The following is a 25,847-nucleotide window of genomic DNA, read 5'->3' as shown; positions in this document are numbered from 1 at the left end:
TATCACCCAATTGATCTTCAGGACGAACATAAGGAGTCACAAGTTGCTTGCAAAGTAAGAGATCACGAATGAAATAGCAATCAACTTCTATATGTTTGGTTCATTCATGAAACACTAGATTGTTGGCAATAAAGATAGTCGTCTAATTATCACAAGACATGCGCATAGGAGTGGGAACAGAAAAAACCAAAATCCTAGAGAAAATACTGAACCCAGAGCATCTCAAAAGCAGTATGAGCCATGGGACAGTACTTAGCCTTAGCACTAGAATGTGCAACAATGGTTTGTTTGTTGCTACGCCAAGTAACAAGATTACCACCAACAAAGGTATAATAGCCGAACGTGGAACGACGGTTAGTCTTATTACCAACCCAATCAGCATCACTGAAACTAGTGACAGACAACGAGGAAGATGGACAATAGAGCAAACCCCGACTAGGGACATTCTTCAAGTACTGCAAGATACGAGACACAACAGAAAAATGAGGTTGGTAGGGAGCATGCATAAATTGACTAACCACTCCCACAACATACATAATATCGGGATGAGTGACAGTGAGATAGATTAACTTCCCAATTAGCTGACGATAACGACCAATATCAGGAAACAAGTTCCCAGTTTCACCATCAAGTTTGACACTAGAATCCATGGGAGTATCACTAGGAAGAGTGCCTAAGAGGCCAGTGTCAGTGAGAAGATCAAGAACATACTTCCGTTGGGAGAGAAATAATCCCTGAGAAGAGCCAGCAACTTCAATCCTAAGGAAATACCAAAGATGACCTAAGTCTTTAGCATGAAATTATTGGCCTAAATACCGCTTCAGATCAGCAATACTAATGGAATCACTCCCAGAAATGATTATGTCATCGATATAGACAATAAGAACAATACTCCTAGTAGACGAGTGGCGAACAAAGACAGAGTGATCAAAGGTGGAATGGCGAAAACCATAGGCGATCACAATAGTACTGAAATGATCAAACCAGGTACGAGGGGACTGCTTGAGACCATACAAAGCCTTCCACAATCGACAAACAAGATGCTTATGACCGGAAACAACATAGCAAGGGGATGATCCACAGAGACCTCCTCGTGGAGATCACAATGAAGAAAGGCATTCTTGATATCAAGTTAATATAAAGGCCAAGACTTATTAACGACAACGGAGAGAAGGATCCGAACAGAGTTAAGACGAGCCATAGGAGAGAAAGTCTCTAGGTAATCAACACCATAGGTTTGTTGGCAACCTTTGGCTACCAAACGATCCTTAAGCCGCTCAACAATCTCATCAGAAAGATACTTAACAGTATAAATCCAACGACAACTCACAATAAATTTGTCAGAAGGTAGAGAGGTAAGTTCCCACGTCTAATTCTTATAAAGGGCATGCATTTCCTCATCCATAGCATGCTTTCAACCAGAGATGGACATAGCTTGTTGATATGAATGGGGAATGGTAATACTAAACAAGCTATAAGCAAAGGAGTAAAGGCCAAGAGAGAGGCGAGCATAAAAAAAAAAAAATTAGTATTTCAACCAGAGATGGACATAGCTTGTTGATATGAATGGGAAATGGTAATACTAAACAAGCTATAAGCAAAGGAGTAAAGGCCAAGAGAGAGGCGAGCATAAAAAAACAAAATTAGCAATAGGATGTTAAGTGCAAGTAAGTTTACCCTTGCGAAGGGCAATAAGATATTCATCAGAGGGCACATCGACAAGTGGAACAAGGGAGTTAGGAACCTCATACGAAGGAGATGAACTGGTTAGGCTATAAGACACAATGTGACGAGCTTGAGACCGCTGATAAACCTGCAAAGGAGGGGTAGAGGTGATACTAGAAGGAGAAGATATAGAAGAGGAGGATGAAGGATCATAATACGGAAGAGTAGGGGTGAGGGAAGCAGGCTCCTCCTCGCGACGAGAAAGAAGATCAGTGGATAACTGTTACTCAGAGGAGGAGAAAAAAAGGAGTGGAGGAGGAAAAAATAACATTAGCGCTAACAAAGTATTGACGTAACTTAGGATGATAACACCGATACCCTTTCTAAGTATGAGGGTAGCCTAAGAACACACACTTGCGAGCACGAGGAGATAACTTATCCAGACTAGGGTTAAGAATATGGACAAAGGCAACACATCCAAAAACACGAGGTGACGAGGGAAAATGAGACAATATGGGATATAACTGATGATATGGAGACGTGTGCACAACATTGGAGGGCATACGGTTAATAAGGAAACATGCGGTGAGAACACCATCGCCCCAAAACTGTTTGGGGACATGCAAATTAAACATCAGTGTACGAGTAATATCTAACAAATGACGGTGTTTTCACTCCGCAACACTATTTTGAGGAGATGTATGAGAACAACTAATCTGATAAATAATACCACGAGCATCACAAAAAGGTAGTCACAATAGACTGCGTATAGTTTAAGGTATTATCAGATCGAAATGTCTTAATACGTTTCCTAAATTGAGTAAATATTTCATTATAAAACTTAGAGATGATAGAAGGGAAATCAAATATCTATTTCATTAAAAATAACCAAGTCATCTGAGAGTAATCATCCACAAAAATAACAAAATAAAAAAAAATCATTAACAGTGGGAGTTCTAGAAGGACCCCATATATCCGTATGGGAGCAAACGACTCAAACACACGACTAACACTATGACTAGGAAAAGAACTACGGTGATACTATCCAAGTTAATAGGCTTCACACTCAATCTTAGAAACATGACTTAAACTAGGAACAACTAACTTAAGCTTGGCCAAAGAAGGATGACCCAAGTGAAAATGCCACTAAAAAGGAGATATAGTACTGCTCAACACAGTAGATGAAGGAGGAGGAGAAATCTCAGTACCCAAAAAATATAAGTCATCATTTTCATGCCCTGAACCAATCATCATCTTGGTCTGGAGGTCCTGTAAAACACATGAATTGGGAGAAAAGGTTATGGAATAGTGGAGAGCTTGCGTCAATTGGCTAACAGAAAGCAAATTAAACGGAAACTTAGGAACATAAAAACCAGAAGGTAAGGAAATGGATGGAGTGAGATGAAGAGGACCTTAACCACTGATAGGTCGAGAAGATCCATCAGCAAGTATAATCATATGATCAACAGGCCTAAGAGTATTAAAAAGAGAAGAATTACTAGAGATATGGGAAATAGCACCAGAGTTTAGAAGACAAGGCTGAGTAGACTTGGCCGCACATGCAACATTACCTGAACTAGCCATAGTAGCAGTAGAGGAGGAAAGTAGACTAGACCGGAGAGATTGGACAAGAGCGGTAAGCTCACTAATCTGAGTAGTGAGAGTCTCATAAGAATCAATTAGAGAAGCAACAGAACCAGTGGAAAATAAGAATGGCTGTGAGGATAGAGCATCCATAACCTAATGCACATGTTCAAGTTTGCCATACGTCTGCCAACACCAAGGTTCAGTATGACCTTAGGAACCACAATGAGTACACTTGCGATCACCATGTGTGTCGGAACCAGGTCCACTACTACCGCCTCCACATGAACCACTACCATGAAATATCCCACCACGAGAACCACCTCCACAAGAACCTCGTGAACTAGAAGAGCCATGAGAACCCTTGCAAGTAGACCCTCGATCACTACTACTAGAGATCAAGGCAGAAGAAGACAATGTAGAAGACCTAGATGAGGGTTAGGACTGGCCCAAGAAAGAACGTAACAGCCGAGAATAGGCATTAGTAGTAGACGGTAAAGTCCACTAGCATGAATCTGATCCTTGAACTCCTTCAATTTAGGATTTAAGCTGGAAAATAAGGAAGCCATCATAAATTCCTCCCAATGTTGCTTCTGTTTGTTTACATCAATAGTGAAGGGCTGATACTGCAATAACTGATCCCATAAGGTCTTGAGACTACTATAATACTCGGGAAGTGACTGGCCAGATTGACACATAGCAAAAATCTATCATATAACTCATAGACCTGAGAGATATTACTCTGATTTGAAAAAGATTTAGCAAAGGAGTCCTAATTTTCCTTAGAGGTATTACAAAATTCCATGGTAGTAGCAACATGCGGTTCTACATTATGCCAAATCCAACCCATAACACAGGAATCCTCACACAACCAATCATCATAACCTTTATCATCCTCAATAGGTGGAAGTTCAGTAAGAAACAGTGACTTCTTCTTGCCACGTAAGAAGAGCCCAAGCCAGATAATTTAAATCATTTAATTTCTTAGTGGTAGTTGACTTGGGTATTTCATCATCCTTAATTGCAGAGGATTGAGAGCAAGAACAATCAATCAAGAACTCCAACAATTAAACAACAACACATAACCAAGCATCAACACAACAACAAGAAGAGTCCAAGAAGAGAATTCCAAGTTACAGGACCAATTCAGAGAGGAAAACGCCCTGTTTGTCAAACAGGGAGAAGCCGAAATCCACAAAAGCTCCAAGAAAACACCACCAAATCACAAAACAACTTTAAGAAAGGTGTAGACACTAATTTCGGTTCCCAGAGAAGACAACCCACTAGGTAGATATTGCAGATAGCTCGTAGAATCACAGACCAAAAAAATGACGTAAATAACTCGAAAATCATTCAAAAATACAAAACTTACATTAGATGGTCCAAAAAAATTCTAGAAAAATCACCATTAACATCAAGAAAGAGAGGCGACCAGGAGGGAGCATATTGTCCGTATAGACTATGACATCATGCTGACATCATCATTCAAAAGATGACGTCAGCACGTCGTTTTCACCTCAAAAGAACTTCAAGAGTCTGACAAATACTAGACAAAGATGGATTGTTGCTCTGATATCAAGTTAGAATGAATAATTGTAATGACCCAATTTTTTTTTTTTTGGCCAAATGATAAGATAGTCGATGGTTTGCTGAGAAAATAATTGTATCATTTTATTTTATTTTTATGATACAAAATATTATAACGTTTCTAAAATATATCTTTAATTATATATATATTTTTATACTCGGGTGGTGGTTCATAGTTGGTAGAGGAGAATGATTAAAGAGAATGTATTGTTTTTTTTTTTCTTTCTTATCTCACGTGGGGCAGGATGAGTAGGAGGAGAGATTTAAAAATTTAAATATATCATCTAGTGCTATCTCTCTTTACCTCACACCCACATGTTTTCTCTTTCTGCACATGCACATTCTCCCTGAACCACAACATCTCTCTCTCCCACACGAATCAATCCCCTCTTCCCACTATCTTCGCTTTTCCGAAAGTGCTTTATTGCTGGAGCGTCAACACCCTGCCCCTTCAATCCCACCTTTTCTTTGTCGCTTGCAGATACCATCTTTCTGGGTCTTCAACAATTACTCACGGGTTCAAAGTTTCAAACAAGTTGTTAGTGAATGGAACTTTGAGGATGGACTGTTCAAGTTTTTCACATTGACAGTTCGGTTTTTGTAATCTGAGTAATCTGAACCTGATTGATCTTGTGTGAATTTTACATGGAGTTCTTACCTATTGAAGTAATTGGGAACATATTGTCTCATCTTGGAGCTGCCTGAAACGTGGTGATTGTTTCTGCAACGTGTAGGAAATGGCGAGAAGCTTCGCGCAAGCAACTTCAAACACTTTCATTCAGTTCCGATGATTGGCCTGTTTATCGTGATCTCAGTAGAAGTCGACTTGAAATCTTGATTATACAGACTATATTTCAAACAACAGGATTACAAGGCCTATATATATTTACGGATGATGTTGATGAGTTCTCGGTGTCGAGTTTGGATGTTAGCCGTAGGCCCGGCTAGTGTTGTTCAAGATTTCCATTTTCATCGTGGGTGTTGTCTGCTTCGGTCGTGAGTTTTCCATCCACTGGTTCAGCTTGTTGGTGGACAAGCATTGAGTTTTTGTGGTTACCAGTCTTCGCTGGTAGCTTTTCAAGTCTCCGGCGGTTTTGGAGTGGTGGGATGGTTCTTCTACAGCCCTGGCAGACTGGGTTTCGTGATGATGGCACCATCGCCATTTCTAGGTAGAGCCATCTTAATCACCGTGGCTAGTGGAGAACAGGTTTCCGGTCCTATATCGTTGGTAGCTTTGTTACAGAGTTTGAGATTTTTGTAGATGGGCGTGTGCCTCATGGCCTGCTTCATGTGCATGATTCAAAAGTTGGTGCTAAGCTAATGTCAGCCGCGTGAAGGTTCTCCACGTGGAGGGATAAGAGGGAAATTTAAATTTAGCAAAATGTTTAGTGGGTTTCATCCACGGGGTTCTTTTTGTTTTTTTGTTGGGTCATGGTCACTGATGAGGTTACAGTAAAGAAGGAAAGTTTGAGGTTGAAGTTTACAACTTCTCTCAAGATGATATGTTGCTCGAGGATATTTTGTTACTTAACACACACTGCCAACTCTCTCTCTCTCTCTCTCTCCATTAATGCTCAATCTTTAAGCTTAAGATGGGAGTCTTTAGAATGTGATTTTGTCAAAGTGTTGTATATGAAAGTCGGAGGGCTTGTCGTGATCTTCGCAATGATGATCTCAGATCTATGATCGGGTGATGTTTGCATTTTCGGATTAGCTTCTCTTCTAACTTGAGGTAGAGATTTTTTTTGAGTTATATATATATTTGTAAGATCTAAATAATTTTAGAAATCATCTTTTGATTTGTTTTGAAAAATAGATTGTTGATTCAAGAAGGTGAATGATTTTGAAAGTGAGTTTACTTTTTTTTTCCTTCTAAAAATAGAAATTTATATTTTTGAACTATGTTGATGAAAGAAATATGTTTTTGGTGAGATCTTCTCAAATATTTAAAGATGAATGGCTTTTGGTGAGAAAACCTAGAAATTGAGAATTTTTAAGAAGGATGTTGAAAAATTTTAGAATATGTTGTTATATTTATTTTGTGTGCCAAAATAAATGATGTTTGAAAATTGCTTATTTATTTACATATAAATGATGCTTTCATGAAATATGTGAATTGTTGAAGTTTTGGGAATTGTTGTTTAAAAGTATTAATATAGTCTTGAGATGACTAAATTGTTATGATTGTTTGAAATGTGGGAATTATGCTATCCCTTGGATGAATTGAAATAAAAGTATTTATTCATCTTGTGAAATTGCATTGAAATGATAAATGAGAATTTTGATCACAATGGGAATATTGTGTAGGAGTATTGAAAGTGGAAGAAATATTACATTATATTATTAATCATTGCATTGACATATCAATTCATTTGATAATGAAGAGCTTTGAAATTTGATTTGAAAATGTTGTATTTAGAAAAAAATGTTGAGAAACAAGTTTCCATGAAATGGTTTTGGAGTAAATACGGTGGTAAGTCTTAACAAATAGTGTGGATTAGAGGTGTCGAGCCTTCCAGTTGCAATTGGTAAAAATGACAAATTGGTAGTACTTGTATAGTCTACTTGCAGACACCAGCCTAGTGATTGATAGGTGGTGTAGATGATAGGTGTCGAGCCTTCCGGCTGTGACCGGTAAAAATGACAAATTGGTAGTACTTGTATAGTCTACTTGCAGATACTGACATAGGGATTACCAGAGTTGTATTTACCGCCCCTTGAACAAAATTGATAAATGTAGAACAGTTGAAATTGCATAGCATCATTGAGCATGATGGTTTTTGAATAAATAAAGATGTGTTCTTATTTTTCAAAAGAGCATGGCATGTCATATGCATCCACCTTTTGAGACTTGTATAAAATGTATAGACTTTGTGAAGGATTTTCCTACTGGGCTTTATGCTCATCCTACGGGATTTTTGTGCAGGAAAGGATGTGGTAATCCCGCCTAACTGAGGGTGTGGAAGTGTGTGAAGAGAGCATAGTGTGCTCGTTTGCTGTGACTCTGATTGTAAGCCAAGGGCTTTATATGTGTGGGTTTGAATAACCGTTTTGTGTAACCAGGCCCAGGCCTTGGAACTTGTAAACCCTTGAGGGTATTTGTTGTTTAATTAATGGTTGTTGGATTAATTGTATTATCGCATGAAGACTATTTACATCTTGTAATGCAAGTATGAGGATTTGTTATCGGTTTTACTTTAAAGAGCCATGACTAGTGTATCACCATTTAGGCATGAAAATTGGGACGTTACAATAATGAAGCAATTTATGGTTAGGGTTTAGAAAGAAGAAGAAGAATAGATAAGAGGAGAGAGAGAGAGAGAGAGAGAGAATTTTTTATATATCAAGAATGAATCTATTAATTACATCAGCAAAATATATATATATATATACAAATTCTAACATAGTGATATGACCATCATACGCTCAACTTAAATAAATATTAATAGATGAACAATAAAATAAAAATAATAACTATATTTATATCTTAATTTGTTTGACAATGATCTGAAATTCAATTTTTTTTTAATAGATTATGTTGTGCATAAGGTTGGGATGGCACCCGCTCATCTTTATGATGGGTTCCCTTCTAGGGTAAAAATAAAACTCATCCTCCACTACAGTAACATTTCGTGTATATTTCTTAGAATCTTTTATCAACTTATGGATTTGTTTCCTTGTCTTGCAGGAAGTTTTTGAGGATGCTTGTCAGAGACACTCATGAAGGGATTTGAATACTTGAAAAAGCATACCTTTTTCCCTTAGAGGACGCAAAATATCAGAAATGAATGAGGAAGCAAAAAAAAAGGGAAAAAAGAAAAGAAGAAAAGGAGGAAGTAGAGATGTAAGAAAATGTACAAAGTTGTTTTTTGGCTGTTCAAATTGCTGCCTTTCACTTTTGTTTTTGTCTGTACTTTTATTTACATACTTGTGAACAGCACCATTGGCAAACCATTGTTAACTTCTTCCACTTCAAATTGTGCAGTACCAATTGGCACCCACGAGCTCAGGAATTATTGTGAACCTTGGTTTGTCATGCTTCTCTACTAGGTTTGAGGTGATCAAATATATAAAAGAGTTTTCCATTTCAATTCTTTTCCCAATAAAATTTGGGTGCGTCTGTCTATTTTGTGTCTTGTTGGACTATTGGAGGATGTTTTTTCACCTCTTACTTTGAACAAGTAAATTGTAAGTTATAAAAGACTTGTATAAGTTCACACAATGCTATAAATAAGTTAGCACATATTCTGGTTATGTGCAAAGAAGAATACACTAGTATAAGTTCTGTCCTCTGTCTTTGGTTTTATGCTCATGAATTAGCTTTGATACTTCCTCTTTGTTTCTTTTTGTTTGTTTGTTTGTTTGTTTGTTTGTTTTCTCCAGTAGATTCGTGTTGTGCTTCTTTACCTCACATTCCTTCAGTAGGGTTGGTATGTTAAGGTTAATTGTTGGGGCAGTTGAAAGGCAGTAAGGATATTCATGTTGGTTTACCTCCCTGGATGTATGATCTACTCCTAGCTAAGTCTTTTTAGCTTTGCAGCTTTACTATGGCAAACAATAGCTTCTTCTCTCAAGCTAAGCTCCAGCTGGTTTTGGGGCTTCATTAAGAATTCAATCAGCTTGCTCCTTTATTTCTGAGATGTTCGGTTTCTTTGCTATTCTACTAGTTGTTGTCCTTCGTAGTTCTTGTGATTTTAAAGTTTTTATTCAAAGCTCTATTTTCCTGTTTTGTTTGTCATGTTTAGGTGGTTAAACTCTTGTACTTGGTCTCTTTTATCAATGAAGTTCATATTGGAGATAAGATTATATTGTTAAAGATATAATAAATTTCCACTTCATCAAAGGCAATAGATTTTGTCTGCAATTTGTAAGATGGTACTTAAATGGGAAAAAAGAAAGAAAAAGAAAAGAAAGAAGTATAGATGAAAGATATTGTACAAAGTTGAGCTTTGGCTGTTTGGCTTTGGGCTTTTAATAAAGCTCTATTAGCTATTGAAGGCCGGCAGTTGCTAATTCAAACTTTCTTCAAGGTAGCTTGAGTTGTAACCCAACGTTTATTTGGAATGCAAAGTCTTTTCTGGAGGCTGGGCTGCGTTGGCGTGTTGGGAATGGATTCCAAGGCCTTATCTTACAAACCTATTTCTGTTTTCAGAGTCCTCCATGATGCTGATGCTAAGGATTTCTCTCTTATTTATGAAACTCTGATCAAATAGTGCTTTTTGGATTTTGAAGTTGAGTTGATATGTAAAATCACTCTTTGCCCAAGGCTTGCTCATGACATACTGGTTTGGCACTTCACTAAAAATGGCCTTTTTTCTGTTAAGTTGGCATATATCATTTGGAGATGGTTTTGCAAAGAAGAGAAACACGGATCATCTCAGATGATGGAAGATTTGAAAGGGCATTTTCAATGAAGATTTGGCAGCTAAAAATTCCGAATAAAGTGGAAATCTTTGCATGGAAAACGTGTTCGTATATCCTCCCTGTTCGATCAAACTTGATTGATAAAAGGTGCAAGGTAATTCAATTTGATGACTCTGTTATTTCCATTTGGCTGCACTACTTTGGTCAGTAAGCCCTCTTTACTCTGTCCTGAATATAGGCCCAATTCAAAACTTTCTTTTCTTGACCCAGGAGTTTAGCCTACAGATGGATGTATTGGCTTTGGGATTATTTTTTTTCACTGGTTGGAGTATTTGGTACAATCGCAATGATTGGGTTTTTAACAAGAAGAGTCAATCAGCAGAGGAGGTGGCTAGGTATGTGGCTGATTACTTACAAGGTTATACCGATACACATACACAGCTCAAGGTGGCTACTCCTGTTCAACGAAAAGAGTTCCCAGTTGGAGGCCCCAGGTGGAGGGCGTGTTTAAAATCAATTTTGATGGTGCTCTTTTGAAGTGTTGGTGTGATTGTTTACAAAGTGGAGGTAATTGTAACAGTAATAAGTTTGCCAGGGTTTTGGGTCTTCATGATGTTCAGATTGAAGGGGATTCCTTTAACTATGGTAAGTACTTTGAAGGGTACTGATTCTCTTTTGTCTTCTTTTGGCCATATTATCTAGAATTCTTGTGAGCTTCTCAACAACACAGCACATTTCTCCCCCCCCCCTCCCTCCCTCATTTTTTGAAAAGGTGAAGTATAAGTGGAAAAAGAGTTGTGTAAGTGCATATAATGATATAAATAGGTTAGAATATATTCAATCAATAATTTTATAATATTTAGTTAATTTTATAGGTTATGGTTTCAAGTCTTGGGGCCACCACTTTGTGCATTATGCTAAAGGTTAGGTGTGTACTCAATCTTTTCCCTCCCAAACACACATTAATGTGTACTAATTGGGCGTTGTTTTTTAGTTAATTTCAAAACTGTATTGTATATAATTGAAACAACATCCTTATATAGATAATAGATTTTTACCCAATATTCTTGCACATTTTTAATTGGTAATGAAATAGAATTATTGTTAGTGGTGCAAACAAATAATAAGATCTCATTGGGTTATATATAGGTTATGATCTCCAATGACACTACGAAATGACCCTTCTAAGTTCTACTCTACCTTGCTTGCTGGTTGAAATCAAACGGATTAACTCTGCAATTCTTTCATTTAGTAACCATGCTAGTTATTACAACAATATTGTCAAAAATGGTTCTCATCAAGAAATTAGAAAAGTTGGAAAAATTGACATGTAACACCAATCCTGCATGTCATAGGAACATGAAATATTGTAATATTTTTACCATAAGAAGGTCGTATTTATCCCAATAATTTGACATTGCATTGATATGGAAATGAGAGATCAACATTCGTAAACACAAAAACATTGCCCCAGAATTGGGACTGCAGTAAAATCATTGCACCCACCCTTCTCCATTCTACGGTGTGGGGTATAGGAGGAGTTCATATAAAGTTTCTTTGGTCCTAATTCAAGTGCCTAGAACAATTATTTATCGATTTGTGCCCCCTCCACATTTTCCATTTGCAGCATCCCATGTGTGTGTTTTTCCCCTCATTTTTTAAAGTAGCATCCAAGTGTAATTTGGAGTTTAGGTGATGAAAATGCATCATGCTCTTTCTTTTTACCAAATTTGATGGCCACAATTATGATATTTAAGCTTTAATATTAAAATTTCAATGTTCAGATGTTTGCACTACTAAAGGTTTTGTTGAGCACGCTGTACCAGCTCTGGGGGAATGTGTTACACTTTGTTTTAAGGCCATTCAGTTCACTAATAATTCACAACCAAAGAACATCGGGAGGAAAGATGTCTCAGGTCTGTCATTTCCATTCAGTTCACTAATAATTCACAACCAAAGAACATCGGGAGGAAAGATGTCTCAGGTCTGTCATTTCTTCTGAACTTGTGTTCTTGCTATTTCATTTTTGCTTTGCTTTAGAAATCATCTCAATTTGTTCACTATGCCGTGATTGTGGGCACTCGTAACAATGTAATTTACCAGTGCAAACACAACAAAGCATCTCCCTGGAAGTGGAAACATGGAGAAGGGTTTTACTTAATCTGTTCATATCATATATGCATATGTTTACTTTTTCAAAGTTTAAATGTGTTTGCCAAGAACTGTAGATAGTAATGCAATGATATATAAATTAGTTGAAAATTATGGAACACAATCGTGTACTTCTGCACCTTTACAAGGAAAGAAGTTACACTTTTCTTTTCCTTTTTTCAAATGTCCAATATGTTGACATAGCAAGGGTGTACACATCATAGCTCTTTTAGTTACAATGTTAGAGCAGCTGGTCCTCAAAAGATTCGCTTCATGCTTGCAACCATAATAATTTCTTGCTGACCAAATAGCTTACCAAAATGGGTATTTTCAGTGAGGAGAAGCATTCCTGATTTGACCTGAGTCTGTTTCTCTTTTAGATGTTCTTTCTTAGCTCAATGGAAATCTTTTTCTAGATAATAGTAACACGACCTTTTGTATGGAATGTTGAGCAGGTCATATTGAAGCCCTATGCTCTCTGATATAAAGTTTTGCACTGGAGATTTTGCCTCAGAATTGTTGAGATCTTTCAGTTATTGGTGACATTATGGAGGAGATTAATGTACTTTGCAACAGCTTGAATCCTTCATGGTGTTCTTGGAAGGGAAAGAAGCAAACTGTTAGGCTAATGCTTTAGCATTTGAGGCTTACAACACAGTGGATGAATCTTTTTTATTAGTAGCTCGCCTGATATTTCCTATTCTTCTAGAGTGTTCCTATTATTAGCTCTGTTTGATTTATCCAAACAAAAAAAGGTTATTTGTGCAAGGCGTCCAACACCATTCAACTTGCACACACTTCAGCAGTCAACATTCTGTGCGTTGTCGGCATCTGAAGATAAGTTTGAGCAACATTATGTAGTTGTCTTGGCATTCACAGCTTTATTACAATTTCTTTCGCACTCCAAGTTGCAGAATGTAATGAGACAGTCGATTTTTTCCTTGTAGAAACCACAACACTACTATTATATTTCATTGCTAGCTAGCTTAATAGTAGTAATAGCACTTGTCAAAAATAATTGGAGTTGTAGCGATTTTATAGTATTATAGCTGAATCAACACAATTTCTGTTTGATCCACTTCTCTAGTCCATTAGACCTCCCACTGATCAATTCTTGCAGCTATTAACTCATACATTAGGGGCAAATTAGTGTTGTGCAGCAGTTTCTTTATTGAAACAACATGAATGAATACATATGAAAGAAAAAGTCATGAGCCTTTTTTAAATCCCTCGACACAAATCTTCATTTATAGCTCCGTAGGTGGCTGATTTATTAGAATATAAATAGGTTCTACTCTGTGCCACAGGGCCTAATTGAGTGTTCACATGGTATTCACTTTTTAAGAACATTCTTTAGGTTGTGTTTAGATCATGGATTTGGATATATATTTGGAAAAAGAAGGAGAAAAGGTGGGTGAAATGTAGCTCTATTTCATTCACATTTCACCCACTTTTTCCTTTTCCTTTTTCTTTCTAAATCCCTATCCAAATCCATGAAGGTGCTCGTGGTTATATGAAAAGTTAAAGCACTCTTGGATCTAATTTAGTTTCTCTTTTGCTTCAATGACTCTAATTTAGATCGGTGTGTTTTTTGTTCAGTTTTTAAAAAACAGACTCGATTCTTTTCATTCTAAGCCTCATTCTCAACACTTGAGAACCTGTTACCTTTTAAATTTGAAGAATTTTGAAGAATCTCCTTGATATTCCCATCCCATGCTTCATCCAAAAATTGACGATTATGAAAAGTTTTCTCAATTTAATTTCAGTCATTAAAGTAACAACAGGACAATGATATGAAACTATACTAGCCAGCAACTCAGCTTCGGCTTTTTTGAAAACTTGAACTCACTAGAATTAACTAATACTCTATCTAATTTGTTAGGTTTTTATTCTTGGCAATCCCGTATGATAAAATTCATTTCAGTTGTACTTGTTTTTGCACTTTTTATTTTAGTGAGGCTATGAGTTTTTAGATGCGAATCCAACCCAAATTGTGCCTTGCAGAGAAGTTTGTGGTGCTAATTCTTTCATGATTGCCACTTCACTGACTATGGCGGGGATTGAGCTACCCGGTCAGCTCATGGGGGATCCAGGGGGCAACGCCCCTTGGTGGGTCCAAGGCAGTGCCATGCGGGGTTGAGGGGCAGCGCCCCCGAAGCAAAATGCAAAAATGCATTCGAAGTTGCTTGTCCACTCGAGTGGAGAATCCTTGGTTCTAGAAGTTTGATCACCTGCAAAAATACTGGAAGATGTTTTTTTCTTGCTCGAGCGGAAATTCCTACTCTCGAGCATCAGTCCGCTCGAGCGACCATTCCGACGCTCGAGCAGAGATCGCGGGACAGTTTTCTATAAATATGCGATTCAGTCATATTTTAGGGTTACGCCTCTAGATCTTCTTCTTGGATATTAGGGTTTATATCTAGGGCTATTTTGTTAGTTTTTTTTTTTATGTTTGATTGAATATTCAACTCATAGTTTAAGAAGTATACATCAAAGGATTATTTCTTTATTCTACACAAAAGAGAGAGTTGTTTTTCGGTAGATTCTGGAGAATTCAAGCCTGAAGCTTTGATGGATTCTGGAGTGGCTCATCGTCGTGATTTGACATCGGCGTTGTGGATTCAACGTTGGGCAAGACAATTCTGAGGTGAAGACGGGGTTGGAAGAGGCACATAGGGGTTGGTTCAATTCGGGCGTGGATTCACTAGATAATTGAGAGTATACATGTGTAATTCCTTTATGCCTTTTTAGTAGGTTGTTTTGTGACTTTTGCCCGTGATTTTTTTTTATCACAATTGGAGACGCTCCAATTGTGGTTTTTCCACGTAAAATAGTTGTGTCGATTTATCTTGATTGTTTGATTGAGATTGTTATATATTGCTTAAAATTGATACATAATCACAAATCAATATCTAAGAGATTTCTAAATTTTTCATAATTTTCATTTTACAGTCCACAAACTTCTTTTATCAATAGCTTTAAGAGTAGTTTTATCCCAAGTGGGGATACATAACAACACTTCATATTATTAAATCCTTACAATTATTAAGAAATTCAACTCTGCAAGTAATCATTTGTTCAGAAGTTTGCAACTTTGAAATATTACGGTTGTGTTTGGATCAGGATTTTGAGGGGAGACTTGTGGAGGGAAAGTAAAAGAAAACAAAGCCTAGGAGTAAACCAAATTGTCCCAGCGGTATTTTCATCAGCATTTATGAAATTTATTGCCATGGTTAGAGGCAAACAATTCTGAGCCATATTGTTGATGATTCCCAAACTCATTTTATTCTCTAATAATCCTAGAAGGGTGGTCAATTTATTCTCATTTATCAATTTCCTATCATCTCTTTGTTTATTGGGGGTAACACCTTATTTTTTTAATTCAGTTAGCCCAAATAGGCAATTGAGCATTTCTTTACCCTTTATTTTTCTTGTTGCTCTTTGTTTTCAAATCAGGTAGGGGTTTTGTTGACACTGAAAGGTCTTTTATTTCTAAGCTTGGCTCATTAATTAGCTTCAGCTAATTATACTTTTTCAAATTAATTTCTTCTAAGCTGATTATTTTCTTCACATTATTTATCAATAACCAGTAGGGTCCAAGACATATCATCAATATGGATTACTATTCTCTTGGGACCAAAATTTTCGTCTAAAAAAGTAAACATTTTGGCACGAAATTGTTTTTATCCCTAAAAGTGCTTTTATAAGTGACATTTTCAAAATTTTGTTAATTATATATATACCTCCATAGTTAGACCTGCAAAGTTCACCACTTCCGCAAGAAATCTCAGTGAATACTATTACTACTCCTTGAATTGAAATTAATGCATTAGTTGCTACAATAAGAAGACATTTTGTTTTGGACATTTTGTGTGATTGTAATCAAATACAAAATGAAGTTAAAATGTATTTGTTGTTGCTGCCCCCAAAGACTGCAGCAGCATATTTTTGAGTTGGTTTGCATAGTTTTTGTACTGATAAAGATTGACAATTTGGAATATATTTCTTGAAACAAATTGGTAAAACTGTCAATTAAATTTTTAATAAGCCACTGGGTGAGGTGATTAATAAATTATTGGAACGTAACACCAGATCACACAGCTCAAATCTAGGAAAGTTGATAACTTAGAAATCCTATGCATACATTCAGTTTGAGTATAAGACCAGTTAATAAAAACCACTAAACAAATGAAATGACACCCCATATATACACTGCTCTATACCCACCCACCAAAATTGACTATTGCTTGTGCTTGAAGAATCAATAGGCAAAGATCAAGGATTGGTTTAGCGTATGAGGCGCTTTCTTACCAAACATGACACTTCGATACGAGTCTTACCGTTGTGCTATGCAAATTGCCCGGTTCCTCTTCTCTATATCCTCCTAAATAAATTTTAAAATTAAAAATTAAAAAAAAAAAACGCAAGTGGAGAAAAAACTAGCCTTTCTTCGTGAGTAAGTAGTTGAAGGGGAATTCCTTACTAGAAGAAATTGCTAGTATAGAATATGATGCAGAAATCATAAATGACTCCAAATCATCCCAACCTCTTGATACCACAATATATATATATATATATATAAAGAGACTACACGGGTGTAGTGTGGGATTTTTTCCTTTTTCACCCTTCCAATTAATGAAAGTTAAAATTATCGCACTTGTTAAAATGTGTTTTTTTTTTCTTTCTTTTTTTTCTTTTCTATGCAATTCTGGATTTTAAAATTGCATTATATAGAGCTTCATTTTGTGTTCACATAAAAATGAGATGTTCGCTTAGGTAGTATTTGATAAAATTGAAAATTGAAAACTGAAAATTTAGTGTTAAGAACTTAATACTGAATTTTTTAAACTAAAAAGTTATTTGATAATGAAAACTAAATGTTGATTTTTTTAAGCTGAAAAACTATTTGATAAAAATTTAAGTGCTAAACTAAAACAAATTGTTTGATATATATAATATTAAATTAAAATTTTATTATTTTTAAAATATATTTTATTATTTTATATTGTGATAGTGAGTTGGTGGTGGTGGTGGTGGAGGTGGAGGTGGAGCAACAATGGTGCCTATAATGCCAATGACAATGGTGGTGGAGGTTAGAGAGTGGTTGTGGTAATGGTGGAGGGATAATGTATTTAAGATAAAAAGGGAGTGCTGCTGGTGGTGTAATGATGGTGGTTATTGTGGTGATGGAATAATAATGGTGGTTATTGTAGTGGCAGAAGGGTTGTAGTAGCTGTAGTGGTAGTGGTGATAACAATAGCAACTGTGGTCATTGTAGTGAAATGATGTGGTGCTTAGAGTATAGTAAACATAGCTAAAATAGCTATCCAAAATTTCACTTTACTAATTTAGCTAGTCACTTTTTAAACATACACTGCAACAACGCTCTACTTTAACTATATTCTTTTAAAATATTCTTATTCTTTAACCCGGTCGTCCACCAGGACATCCCCAGGACGTCCTCCCGGTCGTTTGCTAAGACATCCCCAAATTGTGGTCATCTCCCAAGAGGACCAACTTGTATAATACTCTGTTGAAATGTTTTTTTTCATTGTGGTGTGTAATACTTTGGTGAAATGTTTTGGACATCCTCCTAGTCGTCCGCCAGGACATCCCTCGATCATCCAATTATCATAATTCTAATCTCTCGGTTTTATTTAGAATTATTTGATGCCTTAAAAGTACAGAAAGCATGCAAAGAAGTAGGCAACGAAAGCAAAGCAGCAAACAGGACAATAAAACCAAGGCTGGGCAACAAAGCAAGAAAAAAGCTTTGGGTGGTCGATCGGATTGACACCTGGAAGTTTTGCTCACTTTAGCGCCAATCTGATAACTGTAACTAGTTCAATTTACCGTATTTTTTCAAAAAAAAAAAAAAATTGGACGACAAAAAAAATAAACTATACATTTTTTCCTATGATAAACGCAATAAATTAAACTAGTTACAATTATTGGATCGAACTATTTTTTATTTTATTTTTTTGTGTAGATGAAATACACGAAGTACTCGACAAAATGAATGGTTTGAATTATCAAAACAGGACTCATGGGCTAGAACAACGCCTCAAATTTTAGACTGGAGGGGATCCTCCACGTATGCAAAAGAAATTAATATAAAGAAAAAGGAAAATAAAATGCATTATCAAAGTTAGTAAATAAACTTAGGGTTTAAAATGAAATAAAATATGGACTGGAGGGGATCCTCCACCTTTTAATATACAAAAGAAATTAATACACAGAAAAAGGAAAATAAAACGTTTTACCAAAGTTAGTAAATAAACTTAGGGTTTAACATGAAATAAAACTCAAGCGCTAGGAATATTTCTACGTTATGAAATAACACACAAATACCTATTTGCAATTAATAAAGGCTAGAAAAATATACTGTTCCATTGGACCTAATTGCAAAGTTTAGCAAAATTGGAAGATAAAATAGAATTAACTAGAAACTTAGAATTTAAAGTACAATGACTAAAACTTAGGGTCCCTACATGTTTCCACCAAAGAAAAAAAAAAAAAAAGGGAACACCCTTGAGAACAAAAAAGTAATAACAACATAGTTAGTAGGTGCGTTCAAAAAAAAAAATTAGTTAGTATAGGTTTCACCATTTAAACCATCCACAAAAATTTTGTATATTTCTTTGACAAATAATGTTATATGTATCAATTGGTGTACTAACTACTGTACCAATTGATGATGTGGCGTAATTTAAGAGGTTTTTGAAATTTGTAATGTGATTAATGGGTGTGGTCAATAATAATGTCATAAGTAATGTTGGTACACAGTTAGTACACTAATTGATGTATATAACACCACCTTTCTTTCACAAAACACTGAGAAAAATAGAAAAAAAAAATTTCCAAGCTGAACAACAAAAGGAAGATAGCATTTAAAGTCACAACCGCAAGTTTGTAATAGAGTTAGGAAGTTGTCCACTCTAGAATAAAAATAAAAATAAAAATAAAAATTATAATTTCAATTGAGAAAATGAAACCATTCATTAGTTCCCATCTTGGAAATTTTGAACGGAAAATGAATATCACGTACTAATACAAATTACTAAAATAATTAATTTGTAGCTGTTAGAAACATTATGATGAAGCCAATCCATGATATGCCAACATTTCAAATGTTGATGTAACTAATTGATTTTAACAAAATAAATTACATCAGTCTTTGTGGTAACGATGAGATGGAGATCACACAACATATACTAACCCATAAAACAAAAAACTAGAAATGATTAAAATGTACTGTTTTCAACCATCCATAAAAGGAAGTCATTATTACCAAATACAAAGAGGAGGCTGAGACTACCATCGGCAATTTGGCACCTAAGAATAATGCAGATTCAATAGCAAATGAGAATGAAATTAATCCATTCAGTAGAGGTATATAGAATTATAGATAGAAGAGAAAAAGGAAATATTTGAAAGGAAAAGAAAACAGAATGACCTTAAAAACAGTGATGTGTATTGATACAGGTGGAAAATAGAAGCTGGAAATCTGAAGAAATGGACAATTTAGTTTGTTATGACAGTTAGGGTTAGTTAGCAAAGTAGTTAGTTTGTAATAGAAAGAGAGTATAAAGCTTCTTTTTGTTGGGATTGTATCAGAGGGATCAATGATTGTAATGAAGGGTTTTTTTTTTTTTTAATTTTTATTCACAATCTCTCTGTTCTGCTTTTCTCTTTTCTCCTCTTTGAATTATTCTTCTTGTCTGCTGAACGTAGTTTACCTATTTTTTGTCTCTGTTTCGTACTGGAATATTTTTGGGCTTCATCATGTGTTTAATTTAATCGCTGTACTTGGAACCCTTAGTTGTGTTAACGATCCAAAAAGAAGAAGAAAAAAAAGTAAACCCTCAGTTGTGATAAAAATGTGAGACGATTTTGGTACTGAGATAATAAATAATAAAAATGGTGCAACGGAATGTGTTATTATTCGTTTTGTTTTTCTTTTTCTTTTTAACAAAAAAAAAAAAAAAAAAGGTTTGGTGGGGATATCATAACTTATGCAGGCCATGTAATCGATTGACGGCCAGGTTTAACTTAATCTAGATTTAACCCAACTCTCTCCACGTGTCTTAAGACTTTGCGAGTATATTGCAGTCTTTCGAAAAAAAAAAATTACATTCCCAGTATGGAACCTAAACATCTTGCATGGAAGAAAAGCAAAGAACCGCTCGACCACCACCCCGGTGGTTTTATTTGTTTGTTTGTGTCTTGCAGTTTGCTGCTTATGTAGGGGATCGTGGATTTTGCCCAGGACCTTCCAGAAATTATACCAAGCAGAAAAACACACCCACACTCAAAGAGACACCATATTTAACGTGGTTCGGCCTCAATGCCTACATCCACGGGAGAGTAGCCGGTTATCACTATAATAATAGAGAGATTACAAAAAGATTACAATAGAGGAGGAGCTCACACTCTCCTCACTCACCCACTCATCCGTCTCCCTCGCTCACACCGAGAGAGACGGTCTCTCCACCTCACATCTCTCACTCTCTTTGGTTTGCTCTATCTCTCTCAATTAAACTCTCTCCTCAACCTCCATTTATACACTAACAGAATGGTGGAGAGCTTGGTTGCCCTTGCATATGTCTAGCTCTTTCCCCTTTACAAAAGTGGTGATCCACCTTTGTGACTTGTCGGTTGGCAAGCTGTCTTATGTGTTGGCTTCACATGGAGCACATGGAAAAGAGATCACCCTCACATAGGATGATAGATATCCAACAAATCACCCCCTCAACCCATGTGAGGTGATCCACTGCACACACTGTTGCTAATCTTGTCATGCCTAAATTTCAGCATAGTCTGTTTCTCCTCACTGAGACGTTTGCACCCCCTGAAACTAGAGATAATACACCAGAGATACAAGAGGAGGAGGGAATCCTATATCCTCAACTCAACTCACACCACTCTCTAATTTGGGGAGAGAGCCTCTGCTCCTATCTCTCACAGATCTCTTCCACGCTTCCTGTCTTGGATGCCTTCACTTGCTATGTTTGAACTTGCGTAACCAAGATATCCGATACCCCCTGATTGGATGTCCTGCACCCCCTGATTGAGATGCCCAGCACCCCCTGCCTGGGATGCCTTGCACTCCTTTGAGTGCTCTGTGACACTACAGGTTTTCCCTGAAATGCCACTATCCTGCCATGTATGTCTTTGCACGGCCAAAACTGGAGCAACAGAAACTCAACGTTCCTGGTTTTCTTTGCTTGGAGTTTCCTCTAAACCATCCTAAACTTATCAGCATTTGCCCTTTGCACTCTTGAACAACTTCCCAACATTTCCACACACTTGTTGTTCATGCCTTTTGCAATCCCTGATCTCCACTTCAGCGATACGCGTTACCTGCACATCTTTCATTTGTACTACCAGATTGACGGTTGAGAGTAGCTTTCTCTGCCAAAGCAACTTCAATAGATTTGTACAAGTAACCAACTATGCCACACTTAGCATAGTACCTGCACCCATACTCCTTGAGTGCTCATTATGGCTCTATCTCTCCTCTTGCGCTCGAGCTCGCCTGAGAGATCTACAACTACTCTATTTCATCAAGAGGTGCGTTCGCCGCCACTAGGGCTGCAAACGAACCAAGTCGTTCATGAACAAGCTCGAGTTTGGCTCGTTAAGGCTCGTTCGAACTCGGCTTGATTAATAAACGAGCCGAGCTCGAGCTTAAATTTTAAACTCGTTTAACAAACGAGCCGAGCCCAAGCTTAATAATACTCGGTTCGATAGGCTCACGAGCTCAAACATATATATATATATATATTATACAACATGTATATATTTATATAATATATAAATAAATATAAATATAATTAATAAAATATTAAACTTACAATTTTTTTTCTATTATATATGTGTCCATTTTTCCTATTATATAAGTGTCCATACATATATATATTGTAACTTCAACTTTGGAATCATTTGCTTCAGCTTTAGTTGACTAGAGAAGCAATGGGCAACCACGTGAGACTTTTATAAGCATTCACCTTTGAGCATACTTTTGTCATGGACCGATGTGGGACTCTTTTGGGCAATTCCTCACAACAACAAAACGGCGTCATTTTGCTGTATCATGTTTCAAACAATCTGTCCCACATCGTTTACACAATGTTGTTCAAGGCAAAGTGATATCTATTTATGTTATGTGTAGTAGTAGGCTGGCTTGAAGTCTTGTTTCAAGTGTTCCATGAATTTCACTTGGCTAACGAGCCATAACGAGCCGAGCTCAAGTTAGAAAAATTTTATGCGAGCCAAGCTCGAACATCTTGAAAATAAATCGAGCCGAGCTCGAACAATGATAAACTCGACTAGGCTCGGCTCGATTACACCCCTAGCCGCCATGGAATTAAAAATCGATACCACAACCTAGGTATCCAACCATTCAGTCAAAACTGAATGCCATCTGCTATACAAAACACAAGCGCTTTTCCAAAAAACACAGTAGATTTTATTGCTCAAAATCACATTGAGCCAATGTAAAGAACATGCAGAACCGATCGAGCTAGCTCTTCGATTTTCTGCAACTCAAGCTCCACCATAGTGCCAAGTTCCAATTTCCATAGGCGCTAAACAAGTTGTCCTTGACAACTCCAAATAAAACATGGCGAGCAACCCGCTTGAACCAATGTTGAGGAGACTAAACAAGAGAGACTTCAAATTCTCCGTCAAAGCAACTTCAAAAGCGGTACCAAAAAACATCATGTCTGATCAACCATCAAACACAATGCTGCTCTCTTCAAGCTCGAATTAATCAAGAGAGCCAAACAAATTCTCCAAGAATTGAGTCAAGTTCTCCACCAAACAAAACTGGACTGTGGACGCAGTTAGGCTCTAACCAGTTCAGAAGTATTGGAACAAACTTCAAATGAACTTACAAAGTACCAAGAGCCAAAAAAAAGTTCTGAAGTGTCGAGCAAACTCCAAATTCCTTCAACTGTAATTCCAACCGACAAACACAAGATGATGCACCATCTTCACAACTACCAAAAAATAGCCAAAAAAAGGCGTGTGCATCGTAAATGCACAACTCCAACAGTCCCCGCTGACTTCACCGTGTATGCAAACGATCTATCCCCTCCAAATCCAACGGCAGATTAAGAGATGGATCTCAACACTAAACGGCGCGTGGCGGCGCGTTTTGAGACTAGGACTCACACGCAGTCTTCAGGGGGCGTGTGATGGCGTGCCCAGGGTCCTCTCGGGCTCTGCTTTGCATTTCTGGACTCCTCTCGTCGAGACCTTGCTCCTGGTATGCTCAAAAGCTAATTTGGAGCAATTTGATTTCTGGACAGTTTCGAAAAACACACTGTTTTTGTTCTGAAAACGATTGACGAGGCTTTGATACCACTTGTAGGGGATCATGGATCCCGCCCAAGACCTTCCAGAAATTATACCAAACAGAAAAACAAACCCACACTCAAGAAGACACCATATTTAACGTGGTTCAGCCTCAATGCCTACGTCCACGGGAGAGTAGTCGGTTATCACTATAACAATGGAGAGATTACAGAAAGATTACAATAGAGGAGGAGCTCACACTCTCCTCACTCACCTACTCATTCGTATCCCTTGCTCACACCGAGAGAGATGGTCTCTCCGCCTCACATCTCTCACTCTCTTTGGTTTGCTCTATCTCTCTTAATTAAACTCTTCCCTCAGCCTCCATTTATACACTAACAGAATGGTGGAGAGCTTGGCTGTCCTTGCACATGGCCAGCTCCTTCTCCTTTACAAAAGTGGTCGTCCACCTTTGTGGCTTGTCAGTTGGCAAGCTGTCTTGTGCGTTGGCTTCACATGGAGCACATGGAGAAGAGATCACCCTTACATGGGGTGATAGATATCCAACAGCTTATACTAGTCGGCGGTGACCATCCATAGATACTCACTCTCTAGGCAGGAATTCGATGATGGGCCAATATTGGCCTTTCCCCAGCCCATTTCTCTGAATATTCCTACAATTTTATTTTCGCAATAAGGTGAATTTTTATTTTATACCCAATATAGAATAAAATGAATTTTGAATTGAAAATTTACCTATAAATCTTATTTTGAGAAATGGTGATAATTTAATCTCAAGGATTTTCTTATAGACCAATTAGTCCCAGTGATTTTGGAAACGTAGATTGAATATATTATTTAAAAATTAAATTTGCGGTTATACCCTTATTTCTGTTATGTTTTTTTCTCTTTTTTTCTTTTATACTAGAAAGGTAAGGTACATAATATGTGAGAATTAAATTTGGGTAAATTTTTGTATGAGAATCTTTTTTATTTAGAAAACATTTTAAAAGGAGTACAACAATGAATTAAAATATGGGATTCTTCAAACATTCTAAAAGGATATGGGATTCTTTAAACGTTTCAAAAGGAGTACAAAAACTCTTTAATAAGCTTTGGACAAATGTATAATTCAAACTGTAACACTCTAATGTAACACTCAAACGTAATACTCCAATGTAACACTTACAAAAAAAAAAAAATTCCTTAGCGTATTTTTTCAAATATAACACTCTCATATAATACTTCAAAAAAAAAAAAAAAAAAAAAACTCCTTAGTGTAACACTCTAATGTAACACACAAAAAAACTCCTTATTGTACTTTTTTCAAATGTAACACTCACTCTAAAAAAACTCTTTAGTGTAATACTTTAGTGTAACACATAAAAAAGCTCCTTAGTATACTTTTCTCAAACGTAACACTCTAATTTAACACTCCAAAAAAAGCAAATCATTTCAAAAGAAGTACAAAAATTCCTTAATAAGTTTTGGACAAATTAATAATTTCAAATTGTGAGGGTTACGTTTAGAAAAAGTACACTAATGAGTTTTTAGTATTTTGTGCTTGTTACATTGAAGTATGTTACATTGGAATGTTACGTTTGGGATTACATTGATTGGAGCGTTACGCCAGGGAAAAGTACACTAAGGAGTGTTTTTTTTTTTTTTTTGGTGTTACATTAGAGTGTTATGTTTAGGAAAAATACACTAAAGAATTTCTTTTTTTAGTTTACATTGTAACGTTTAGAAAAAGTACATTAAGAAGTTTTTTAATGTGTTACATTAGAGTGTTACGTTTTTGTTCGCAATGTGAGATTTGTTCAAGAAAGAAGGTAAATCCAAAACTTCTATGTTGCGAATTGCCCAAATGTGTAATTTTATATTTAGAGAAACCCACTTTTATCCCTGAAAAATTAAATCCAAACATGTAAGTGACTACCCTTTTGTGTAATTTCTATTTTAATGGGACTAAACAGTTCACAAAATCACATTTTGGGATTTATTGATGCTTCACCTATTTTGAAAACACATTTTTTCAATTTTAAAATTGATTAGAATAGTATTAAAAATATGTCATAAAAAGTGTGTTTTCAAAACATATTTTTGATTAAGACTCTATTTGTTTTGATGTAAAATATTTTTGTCAAAATTATTTTACTCATTTTTTGTAATTTGGTTGAACAAAAAACAAGTAA

At 36.3% G+C, this 25,847-nt stretch overlaps 1 protein-coding gene across 15 annotated transcripts in view; it reads left to right on the top strand.

Annotated features, from left to right (window-relative positions):
- The window catches only part of LOC145789342 (putative disease resistance RPP13-like protein 1), a 29,481-nt gene extending 16,044 nt beyond the window's left edge, over nt 1-13,437 (top strand). For 9 of the 15 annotated variants that reach the window (XM_082915258.1, XM_082915259.1, XM_082915260.1 and 6 more), the window contains 5 exons: nt 8,525-8,680; nt 8,822-10,354; nt 10,471-10,845; nt 11,985-12,116; nt 12,807-13,437. The gene's annotated coding sequence lies outside the window, so the exon portion shown is untranslated. Of the gene's footprint in view, nt 1-8,368; nt 8,431-8,524; nt 8,681-8,821; nt 10,355-10,470; nt 10,846-11,984; nt 12,185-12,806 lie in introns of all 15 variants that reach the window. The other 6 variants (XM_082915254.1, XM_082915251.1, XM_082915252.1 and 3 more) reach the window with 5 other exon arrangements.
- Nucleotides 13,438-25,847: the final 12,410 nt, after the last annotated feature.

This window comes from Camellia sinensis, chromosome 2 (assembly GCF_055761805.1).
Source record: "Camellia sinensis isolate YWXY chromosome 2, ASM5576180v1, whole genome shotgun sequence".
Classification (NCBI taxonomy): Eukaryota; Viridiplantae; Streptophyta; class Magnoliopsida; order Ericales; family Theaceae; genus Camellia; species Camellia sinensis.
The sequence above is the reverse complement of the archived record's forward strand: the minus strand, read 5'-3'. Positions and strand labels throughout refer to the sequence as shown.